This window comes from Acinonyx jubatus, chromosome D1 (assembly GCF_027475565.1).
Source record: "Acinonyx jubatus isolate Ajub_Pintada_27869175 chromosome D1, VMU_Ajub_asm_v1.0, whole genome shotgun sequence".
NCBI classification, from domain to species: domain Eukaryota; kingdom Metazoa; phylum Chordata; class Mammalia; order Carnivora; family Felidae; genus Acinonyx; species Acinonyx jubatus.
The window spans coordinates 71,565,680-71,577,963 of NC_069390.1; positions in this window are offsets into that span (position 1 = coordinate 71,565,680).

Genomic DNA, 12,284 nt, shown 5'->3' on the forward strand with positions numbered 1-12,284 from the left:
CAAGAGAGTCCCAAGTGATGTCCAAACAACAATGAAATCATTTCCTTCTAGAACTTTAAGTCATGAGGACGAGAAAACAAAAGCATGAGTTAAATACAGACTATAAGTGAATAGGATAAAACTCAAATTTAATACACCAATACGACAATTGAGTTAACATCTTATCATAGGCTGTAATTCATTTCCTGTTTCCAGTTAAAATTCTACCAAAAGTGTCATTCATGGTATAACCCAGTATTATCCAATCTTAAACTTACTGAACTACTTGAAGCCATTCTATTTAGTCTGAAAATATTTTCTCTATTTTAGAATCTATGCCTATTCTACTTGTGTTTCCACAGCAAAAAGTCTTCATTCACCCTTTCTTCAAAAATTCCAGTGCCTTACTATTTTACAAACAAACTTAATGATTATAAGTAGAAAATTTTCCATCCCTCACCAATATAATCCCCCTGGACACTGGCCTTCCTTGCTTAAAATTTTTCAGTAATCCTTCACTGCCTCTAAAATAAAGTTTAATTTCCTTTCAATCACATAAACATCTAACCACAATCAACCAAATGTTATTACCAACTATGTTAGGTTCTCTGAAAGTACTTTCCAGCAAATCATATATATTATGGAAAAAAAAAATCCTCTCAACACACACCTTCAACCTTTTGCAAAATCGAATTACTTTTCCCGTTGCAATCAGTTTTCTTCTTCACATGTAATTAAGTCTGTTTGGAAACCTGAGTTTTACTCTTTCATAAAACTAGAAAAAATTTCCTAAGGAGGTCTCTATATTCTGAACTCACTTTAACTCATACTTACGTATAATATGACTATTAAAATGTAAATTTAAGTTCTTTGAAGGGGAGGAAGACGTAGGAGGACGCTGGGCTCACGGTGTCCTGTGGTTCACTTAGATTCCACCCACACCTGCCTAAATAACCCAGAAAACCACCAGAAGGCTAGCAGAAGGGATTCTCCGGAGTCAAGTGTAGATGAGAGGCCCACAGAAGAGGGTAGGAAGGGCAGAGAGGTGGTGTGCACTACACGGACTGGCGGGAGTGAGCCAGGGCAGAGGGACGGCCCGCTGGCCAAGCAAAGCCCCCGAGTCTGGCTTGCAAAAGCGGAGGTGCCGGAGGGAGTGTGTTCTGACAGCAAGCGGGACTTAACATCTGGAAGGTTCTAAGTTAACAGCTCTGCTTGGAGAGCAGGAGGGGTGGAGGACAACGAGAGGGAGAGTTGTTGAGCCCCTGACGACAGAGCTCAGCTTGGCGGGAAACAAAGGCGCTGGCCAGCGCCATCTCCCTCGCCCATCCCCCAGCCAAAATCCCAAAGGGAACCAGTTCCTGCCAGGGAACTTGCTTGCACCGGGCAAACACCCTGCGCCGTGCTTCTGTGGATCCAACCCTCCGGCAGGTCTGACTCCCTCCTGGTGCCCCAGGGCCCCTCCCGAAGCAGATACGAAAGAAAAGCGAGCTGAGCCTGCCGCCCCCCGCCCCCTGCCTCTGTGCACCTTGCCACCTATGGGCACCCTGTGCACCCCAGCTAATATGCCAGATCCCCAGCACCACAAGCCTGGCAGTGTGCAAGTAGCCCACACAGGCCATGCCACCCCACAGTGAATTCCACTCTTAGGAGAGGGGAAGAGAAGGTACACACCAGTCTGACTGTGGCCCCAGCAGTGGTCTGGGGGCAGACATCAGGTCTGACTGTGGCCCCGCCCACCAATGCAAGTTATTCAAGACAGCACAGGGGAAGTGCCCCACAGTTCCGCACCACTCCAGGGACTATCCAAAATGACGAAATGGAAGAATTCCCCTCAAAAGAATCTCCAGGAGATACCGACAGCTAACGAACTGATCAAAAAGGATGTAAACAATATAACAGAAAGTGAATTTAGAATAATAGTCATAAAATTAATCACTGGGCTTGAAAACAGTATAGAGGCCAACAGAGAATCTATTGCTACAGAGATCAAGGGACTAAGGGACAGCCAGGAGGAGCTAAAAAATGCTATAAATGAGCTAAAAAATAAAATGGAGACAACCACAGCTCTGACTGAAGAGGCAGAGGAGAGAATAGGTGAACTAGAAAATAAAATTATGGAAAAAGAGGAAGCTGAGAAAAAGAGATAAAAAAATCCAGGAGTATGAAGGGAAAATTAGAGAACTAGGTGAACTAGAAAATAAAATTATGGAAAAAGAGGAAGCTGAGAAAAAGAGAGATAAAAAATTCCAGGAGTATGAGGGGAAAATTAGAGAAGTAAGTGATGCACTAAAGAGAATAATCTACGCATAATTGGTATTCCAGAGGAGGAAGAGAGAGGAAAAGGTGCTGAAGGTGTACTTGAAGAAATAATAGCTGAGAACTTCCCAGATCTGGGGAAGGAAAAAAGGCATTGAAACCCAAGAGGCACAGAGAACTCCCTTCAGACATAACTTGAATCAATCTTCTGCATGACATATCATAGTGAAACTGGCAAAATTCAAGGCTCAAGAGAAAATTCTGAAAGCAGCTAGGGATAAACGTGCTCTAACATATAGAGGGAGACCAATAAGACTCGTGACAGATCTCTCTACTGAAACTTGGCAGGCCAGAAAGGAATGGCAGGAAATCTTCAATGTGATGAACGGAAAAAATATGCAGCCAAGAATCCTCTATCCAGCAAATCTGTCATTTAGAATAGAAGGAGAGATAAAGGTCTTCCCAAACTAAAACTGAAGGAACTCATCACCACTAAACCAGCCCTACAAGAGATCCTAAGGGGGATCCTGTGAGACAAAGTACCAGAGACATCACTACAAGATGAGACCTACAGACATCACAATGACTCTAAACTCATATCTTTCTATAATAAAACTGAATGCAAATGGACTAAATGTGCCAACCAAAAGCCAAAGGGTACCAGAATGGATAAAAAAACAAGACCCATCTATTTGCTGTCTACGAGAGACTCATTTTAGACCTGAGGACACCTTCAGATTGAAAATGAGGGGATGGAGAACTATTTATCATGCTACTGGAAGTCAAAAGAAAGCTGGAGCAGCCATACTTATATCAGACAAACTAGACTTTAAATTAAAGGCTGTAACAAGAGATGAAGAAGGGCATTATATAATAATTACAGGTCGATGCATCAGGAAGAGCTAACAATTATAAATGTCTATGCGCCAAATATGGGAGCACCCAAATATATAAAACAATTACTCACAAACATAAGCAACCTTATTGATAAGAATGTGGTAATTGCAGGGGACTTTAACACCACACTCAGAGTAATGGATAGATCATCTAGACACATGGTCAATAAAGAAACAAGGGCCCTGAATGATACATTGGATCAGATGGACTTCACAGATATATTTAGAACTCTGCATCCCAAAGCAACAGAATATACTTGCTTCTCGAGTGCACATGGAACATTCTGCAAGATAGATCACATACTGGGTCACAAAACAGCCTTCATAAGTATACAAGAATTGAAATCATACCATGCATACTTTCAGACCACAATGCTATGAAGCTTGAAATCAACCACAGGAAAAAGTCTGGAAAACCTCCAAAAACATGGAGGTTAAAGAACACCCTACTAAAGAATGAATGGGTCAACCAGGCAATTAGAGAAGAAATTAAAAAATATATGGAAACAAACGAAAATGAAAATACAACAATCCAAACGCTTTGGGATGCAGCGAAGGCAGTCCTGAGAGGAAAATACATTGCAATCCAGGCCTATCTCAAGAAACAAGAAAAATCCCAAATACAAAATCTAATAGCACACCTAAAGAAAATAGAAGCAAGAGAGCAAAGACACCCTAAACCTAGCAGAAGAAGAGAAATAATAAAGATTAGAGCAGAAATAAACAATATAGAATCTAAAAAACTGTAGAACAGATCAATGAAACCAAGAGTTGGTTTTTTGAAAATGTAAAATTGATAAACCTCTAGCCAGGCTTCTCAAAAAGAAAAGGGAGATGACCCAAATAGATAAAATCATGAATGAAAATGGAATTATTACAAACAATCCCTCAGAAATACAAGCAATTATCACAGAATACTATGAAAAACTATATGCCAGAAACTGGACAACCTGGAAGAAATGGACAAATTCCTAAACGCCCACACACTTCCAAAACTCAATCAGGAAAAATTAGAAAGCTTGAACAGACCCATAACCAGCGAAGAAATTGAATCAGTCATCAAAAATCTCCCAACAAATAAAAGTCCAGGACCAGATGGCTTCCCAGGGGAGTTCTACCAGACATTTAAAGCAGAGATAATACCTATCCTTCTCAAGCTATTCCAAAAAATAGAAAGGGAAGGAAAACTTCCAGACTCATTCTATGAAGCCAGTATTACTTTGATTCCTAAACCAGACAGAGACCCAGTAAAAAAAGAGAACTACAGGCCAATATCCCTGATGAATATGGATGCAAAAATTCTCAGTAAGATACTAGCAAATCGAATTCAACAGCATATAAAAAGAATTATTCACCATGATCAAGTGGGATTCATTCCTGGGATGCAGGGCTGGTTCAACATTCACAAATCAATGTGATACATCAAATTAATAAAGGAAAAGATAAGAACCATATGATCCTGTCAATTGATGTCAGCATCCTTTCTTAATAAAAACCCTCGAGAAAGTCGGGATAGAAGGAACATGCTTAAAGATTATAAAAGCCATTTATGAAAAGCCCACAGCTAACATCATCCTCAATGGGGAAAAACTAAGAGCTTTTTCCCTGAGATCAGGAACACGACAGGGATGTCCACTCTACCGCTGTTGTTTAACATAGTGCTGGAAGTTCTAGCATCAGCAATCAGACAACAAAAGGAAATCAAAGGCATCCAAATTGGCAAAGATGAAGTCAACTTTCACTTTTTGCAGATGACATGATATTATACATGGAAAATCCGATAGACTTCACCAAAAGTCTGCTAGAACTGATACATGAATTCAGCAAAGTCGCAGGATACAAAATCAATGTGCATAAATCAGTTTCATTCTTATACACTAATAATGAAGCAACAGAAAGACAAATAAAGAAACTGATCCCATTGACAATTGCACCAAGAAGCATAAAGTACCTAGGAATAAATCTAACCAAAGATGTAAAAGATCTGTATGCTGAAAACTATAGAAAGCTTATGAAGAAAATTGAAAAGATACAAAGAAATGGAAAAACATTCCATGCTCATGGGTTGGAAGAATAAATATTGTCAAAATGTCAATACTACCCAAAGCTATCTACACATTCAATGCAATCCCAATCAAAATTGCACCAGCATTCTTCTCGAAACTAGAACAAGAAATCCTAAAATTCATATGGAACCACAAAAGGCCCCGAATAGCCAAAGTAATTTTGCAGAAGAAGACCAAAGAAGGAGGCATCACAATCCCAGACTTTAGCCTCTACTACAAAGCTGTAATCATCAAGACAGCATAGTATTGGCACAAAAACAGACACATAGACCAATGGAATAGAATAGAAACCCCAGAACTAGAGCCACAACCGTATGGCCAACTCATCTTTGACAAAGCAGGAAAGAATATCCAATGGAAAAAAGACAGTCTCTTTAACAAATGGTGCTGGGAGAACTGGACAGCAACATGCAGAAGGATGAAACTAGACCACTTTCTCACACCATTCACAAAAATATACTCAAAATGGATAAAGGACCTGAATGTGAGACAGGAAACCATCAAAACCCTAGAGAAGAAAACAGGAAAAGACCTCTCTGACCTCAGCTGTAGCAATTTCTTACTTGACACCTCCCCAAAGGCAAGGGAATGAAAAGCAAAAATGAACTACTGGGACCTTATGAAGATAAAAAGCTTCTGCACAGCAAAGGAAACAATCAACAAAACTAAAAGGCAACCGACAGAATGGGAGAAGATATTTTCAAATGACATATGAGACAAAGGGCTAGTATCCAAAATCTATAAAGAGCTCACCAAACACCACACCCAAAAAACAAATAATCCAGGGAAGAAATGGGCAGAAAACATGAATAGACACTTCTCTAAAGAAGACATCCGGATGGCCAACAGGCACATGAAAAGATGCTCAACGTTGCTCCTCATCAGGGAAATACAAGTCAAAACCACACTCAGGTATCACCTCATGCCAGTCAGAGTGGCCAAAATGAACAAATCAGGAGACTATAGATGCTGGAGAGGATGTGGAGAAACGGGAACCCTCTTGCACTATTGGTGGGAATGCAAACTGGTGCAGCCACTCTGGAAAACAGTGTGGAGGTTCCTCAAAAAATTAAAAATAGACCTACCCTATGACCCAGTCATAGGGTAGCACTGCTAGGAATTTACCCAAGGGATACAGGGGTACTGATGCATAGGGGCACTTGTACCCCAATGTTTACAGCAGCACTCTCAACAATAGCCAAATTATGGAAAGAGCCTAAATGTCCATCAACTGAGGAATGGATAAAGAAATTGTGGTTTATATACACAATGGAGTACTATGTGGCAATGAGAAAGAATGAAATACGGCCCTTTGTAGTAACGCGGATGGAACTGGAGAGTGTTATGCTAAGTGAAATAAGCCATACAGAGAAAGACAGATACCATATGTTTTCACTCTTATGTGGATCCTGAGAAACTTAACAGGAACCCATGGGGGAGGGGAAGGAAAAAAAAAAAAGAGAGGTTTGAGTAGGAGAGCGCCAAAGCTAAGAGACTTAAAAAATGAGAACAAAGTGAGGGCTGATGGGGGGTGGGAGGGAGGGGAGGGTGGGTGATGGGTATTGAAGAGGGCATCTTTTGTAATGAGCATTGGGTGTTGTATGGAAACCAATTTGACAATAAATTTAATTTATTTTTAAAAATGTAAATTGAAGTAAAATTATGAACTCAATTCTTTAGTGACATTGACCACATTTCATTTTCTCAAATGGTCACATGCAGGTAGTGGCTACAATACTGAACATATGGACCAAGGGGCTGCCTTTTGGGGAATGTCAACAGAACTGAAGACTTGAATTTTAGAAAACAAAGGGGTTAGTCAGATACAACAGACTTTATTTCCTAAGTGAGTGGTTGTCCTTTAGAAGGAAGATCTAACTTTGTATCCCCAAAGGTCAAAGCTACTAACTCTAAGAAAATGGATTTTGGCACCATATTAGAAAATGATTTGTATCCGGGCCATAAAAAGTAGAAGACACTTCTTCACAAGCATAAAATGTATGACTATGTGGTAGAAATGTATACAGGAGATTTGAGCCCTCAAAGAGTAGCTGAGTTATGTGACTGTAAGGACGCATCCTACTACTGGTATAGTTAATGTCCTGAACCATCAGTGAAAGTTAGTGTTTCTTTAAATTCCCTAGAGAAAAGTTCTGTGAACACTGCAGTATATACTCCTGAGACTTTGCTCAGCACTATTGAACTAGAATTTCTGGGACAAAGATCTGATTATCTATGTATTTAAATACATGCCCAAGTGATTCTAATATTCAGAAGAGACTGGGAAACTGAGGTAAGTGATTAAGTATCCAATTCTATCACTAGAGGAAACCTAATAGCACTATTTGTGAAAGGCTAATAAAAAGGCCTATAGCTGCATATGGAAAAATAAGCAAAGTTGAAAAGGTGGAACAAAGAAGAAATGCATTTTAGGAGTCTTGAACTCAGGAATGACTATAGCATATTAATGAACCAATAAGAGATAATGTTGCCTTTTTAAAATACTTAAAGTCTGAAAATTAAAACAATAGACATTTTCTTCCACTAGATGTTTACAATTCCAAAGTATAACTCATGAACATAAAAAATGCCGATGACATCTTCATAGAACACTCCTCAGACCTCTGAAGAAAAGCAGGAGTTACTGGATTGATTTAAGCTTGGGAAGGTAAGAGTATATATACATGGGATCCAATATATATCGTTTTAAGAAGAAACAAAACATTTTTGAATAAATAACATTTTCAAGTGATGAAAACTTGGTTCATGTTAAAGAAACCATGTAGCATTTCCTTAACTGGCATAGAGAAATTTACACAGTGGTTACACAAGATGAGAGGAGTGAAGAAGATTTCAGGATCAGGGATAACACACTAGTATGAATGGCTTTCATTCAGTAAGTATTTATTGAGTAACTACTCTATGCCGAGCACTGCACTGAATGTCAGCAAAGAAGGAATATTTCATTATATCATAGCATTTATGTGCTCCTTAATTTGAAAGTGGAATAACAGTAAGTGTTTTTAGGTGATAATTACCGTAATTATGGGGTATGAACATAAGGATGGCAAGCTTTCCTTGAATTCAATCATGTTGTCCTGGCATAACTTTTAGATGCATCTCTTGAACCAGAATTCAATGGTTAGGACCCATAGACTACACAAGAAAATTGAAATATAAAATACAACAACCACTCAAAAACTTAAGGTTATAAGGTCATTGATATTTCCAAACAGTGTATTATACTCCTACATTATTCAGATTTTCTGGGTTTTTTTTGTTTTGTTTTTGTTTTGTTTTGTTTTTGCACTTCACCAAGTCCATGCAGGTCTGAATTACATAAAATGATGAACTACAATCTGCATCACTAAAATCGATAATGGATCTGAGACATTAGCTGAGAAATGATGCAAGAAGGGGATCAAAGAGGGCCTAGATGTTCCAAAAGAGGCTACCAGCACTTTAAGATTTCCACTTTCCCTTCTGACTCACAGGATGAAAAATTAATCTGGAAGAGGATTTAACAGACCCCAAATCATAACACCTAGAAAGTCTTTTTTTTATACGCATAAACAGTTCATTAGACATTTTCATTAGAGGCTGAATTCTGTTGTGTCTCTTACACAATTTATTGGTTCAATAAAGTTTTATTTTTAATGTATTATACACTAGGCATTAAGTAAAACATGGGGATATAGAAATTATTAAGACATGCTACCTAGCCTCCGGAATTTCATAATATAAAAATTGAATCGGAAACTAATAACTAGAATAGTCATTAATTTTGTAGTAAGTTTGCACTAGGAACTATGCAAGACGTTCTAGATTCAACGGTGAGGTATGGTAAGCAGAATAACAACCCTTCAAAAAGGACTAGGTCATAACCACAAAACCTGTAAATTTGTTACCTTATGTGACAAAAGGAATTTTGTCTTTAAATTAAGGATATGGAATTAAACAGATTATCACAGATTATCCAGGTAGGCTGAGTAGAATCATGTAAGAATCTTAGAAGTAAAAGAAAATGGTCAGAGTTTGAAGATGTCACACTGCTGACTTTGAAGATGGGAGAAGGGGCCATGAACAAAGGAAGGTAAGCAAGCCTCTAAAACCTACAAGGGCAAGGGAATAGATGCTCTCCTAAAACTTCTAGAAAAATAAAATATATAGCCCTGATGACACCTCGATTTTTGCCCAGTAGCATTCATTTCAGATTTCTAACCTCTAGAACTGTAACACAATAAATTTGTGTGGTTTTAAGCCACCATGCTTGTGATAATTTATTACAGCAGTAACAGGAAACCAATATACTCCCTACTAGTTGTTACAAGCAAATAAAACTTGAGAAAAATATGTAAAAAATAAATAATGATAATTCACAATAAGCAGTTACAGTTGTAAGTCACAATAGTCTTTAGAGAGAATGGGTGTAGTCTTAACTTGATCCTGAAGAATGCCTGCAAGTTTAAAGATTGAAAACAGAGAGTCTTTCCAAACAAGAGCATCTGAAAATGGTCAACAGTGTAAAATACCAGAACTTGAAAAGAAAAAACTTACTGTAAAATTCAGTGTAAGATAAGAGAATGAGCAGAGAAGAAATGTCACATCATTAACTCCAAAAGGCATCCTCAGCTGCAGTTCATGTCAAGGTCTGTACACTGCACAACGTTACAGAGAGTACAATGTGTGTGGTGCACAAGTGGAGCCATGAGGATGCTCTGGCGAACAGGCAGAGGAAGGTTTGTCCCAGGCCGAGAAGGGCACTGAATGCCATCATAATAGTGTGGCTCTGTCCCATACTCACTTGGGTCCTATATGTGAATTATTAGAAAGAAGCATCCTTAATGGATCTAAATTTAGAAAGGTAACAGAAATATGAGAAATGTATTGGAAGGTTCTAAGAGTAAAGACCTAAGCTATAATTTTATAAACATACACATCCAAACTAATCTATTAGAAAAGGTACACGGGAAGTACCATTAAGAATTTAAAGCCCCTTTGGGGTGCCTGGATGGCTCAGTCAGTTGAGCATCTGACTTCTGCTCAGGTCATGATCTCGTAATTTGTGAGCTGGAGTCCCCCGTTGGGCTCTGTGCTGACAGCTCAGAACCTGGAACCTGCTTTAGATTCTGTACCTGCCTCTCTCTCTGCTCCTCCCCTGCTTGCTCTATGTCTCTGTCTCTCTCAAAAACTAATAAACACTAATTTTTTTTTAAAAAAGAATTTAAAGCCCCTAACCCATGAAATTTTTACATTGAGTTACTTGGTATTATCCTCTTCAATTCCTAATTAAATGAAACATCAAGGTGGCAATTAGAAAGTTTTCCTTTCTTAAAACACTTGCGAAGCAAAATAAATTCTAAAGATCTGTTTTGCTTCATATGGAAGGTGAAATTATCAAAATGAAAGCAATAACCATTTTCTGTGATCTTTATTGACATTTTGTATGGAGAGGAGAAGTCCTATCAAATTGTCAAATTCATACTTCACTGATTCCTCATACTTTAATTTACATTTCTCATTTTTGACCTGCATTCGAACAATTGCCAGATGCTTGCTAGAAAAGTAGAAAAATTCATGAGTTAAGCACCAGCTAATGTCTCAGGGATTCAAAGATTTGCTTTGGCCCAATTCCTTAAATCATCTTGTTCTCTTGATCTTAAAAGAGAAGAACTAACCTCTGTAACCTTACAGGAATAGTCAACACTAACAAGTATATGGCAATAGAGGAATATTTCAATATAATTGTCTTCAGTGCCTTTTTTATATCATGTAATCATGAGAATGTAAAGAAGTTGCACTTTTGATTGGATGGCTAATAAACAAGGAGGAAAAACTTGGGGATGAATGCAGATTACCATTTGATTATGGCATCCATGCACTGGTAGTTTTCCTCAGTATAGGAAAGAATGAGAAGGATACCAAAATATATTAAAGTTACCATACTCTGCAAGGGTCTGAAAGAATTTTCTCCATTCTATTTTAAATTCATCTGACCCTTACCAGAATATTGTGCACAATTTATAACTCTTCAAAATATACTGACTTTGAAAATAATTAAATCAACAAATCGTGGAAAATAGGTAAGTGTTGAAAACATTAAAAAAGGAAAACCGATCTAGTAGTTCCCAAAATGTTTTTCATGGAATGTTCACAGAGTTAAGATGAAAAATTAAGCCACGGTGAAATGAGGTTGAGAAGTTCCAAGTAAGAAAGCTAAAACAGGCTTCTTTGCTTTAAAGCTTACAGAGTCATTAATAGGTTAGTAAATGTGCATCCAACAAGAAGGCTGGTTTTGTGGCAGTGACTGAATTCATTTCACCACAGAACCTTTTTGTTTTTTCCTTTCCTAGCCTTGACAAAGCCATTGTTCCATGGAATAACATGCGTTGAAAAGTGCTGTTCTGGAGAAGAGCAGGCAATGTTCCAAAAAAACATTTAGAAAGAAAGATGAGGTCAGTTATTAGTGGGTTATTGCTTATGTCTCCAAGGATTCAAAGAAGAGTAAATGAGAGTCACTTAAGCAAGAAACATTTAGGTTAGATGAATAGAAACATTTCTCATAGGGGAGTTGGACCGTTCAAATGGCAGTGCTTGAAGACAGCATATATCGCAGCAAGTGCAAGAAAGAATGGAAGATGCAAATTCTCTATTTGTTTGTGCAATGAGAATATCAACTGTTGACATTTGAAAAGCTATAGAAACTGATGGGTTATAAATATAAATCCCACTGGAATAAAAAGACATTTACAGTAAGAATTATCAGGAATGAGAATACTCCACCTCAAGAAGTTTGTGGATAAGGGTAATAATATAACACTGTCAAAGAATGAAGAAAGGCAATGGTTTCTCTAAAAGTGATTAATATTTTGTTGAAGGTGATTAAATTTGAGTGTAACTACTGAAAATTGAAGACCGAACATGAGATGCCAAAATTGGTAGCATCAACGTGATGAAAAATATAAGAGAAGGTCAAACTAAACTGAAGTTCTTCCCATGATGCTTTCCTTGGTGAATATAAAGAGACCAAAATGAGTAGAGTAAGAGGTCTTGGAAAAAATAAAGATACTAGTCTTTTTCACAAACC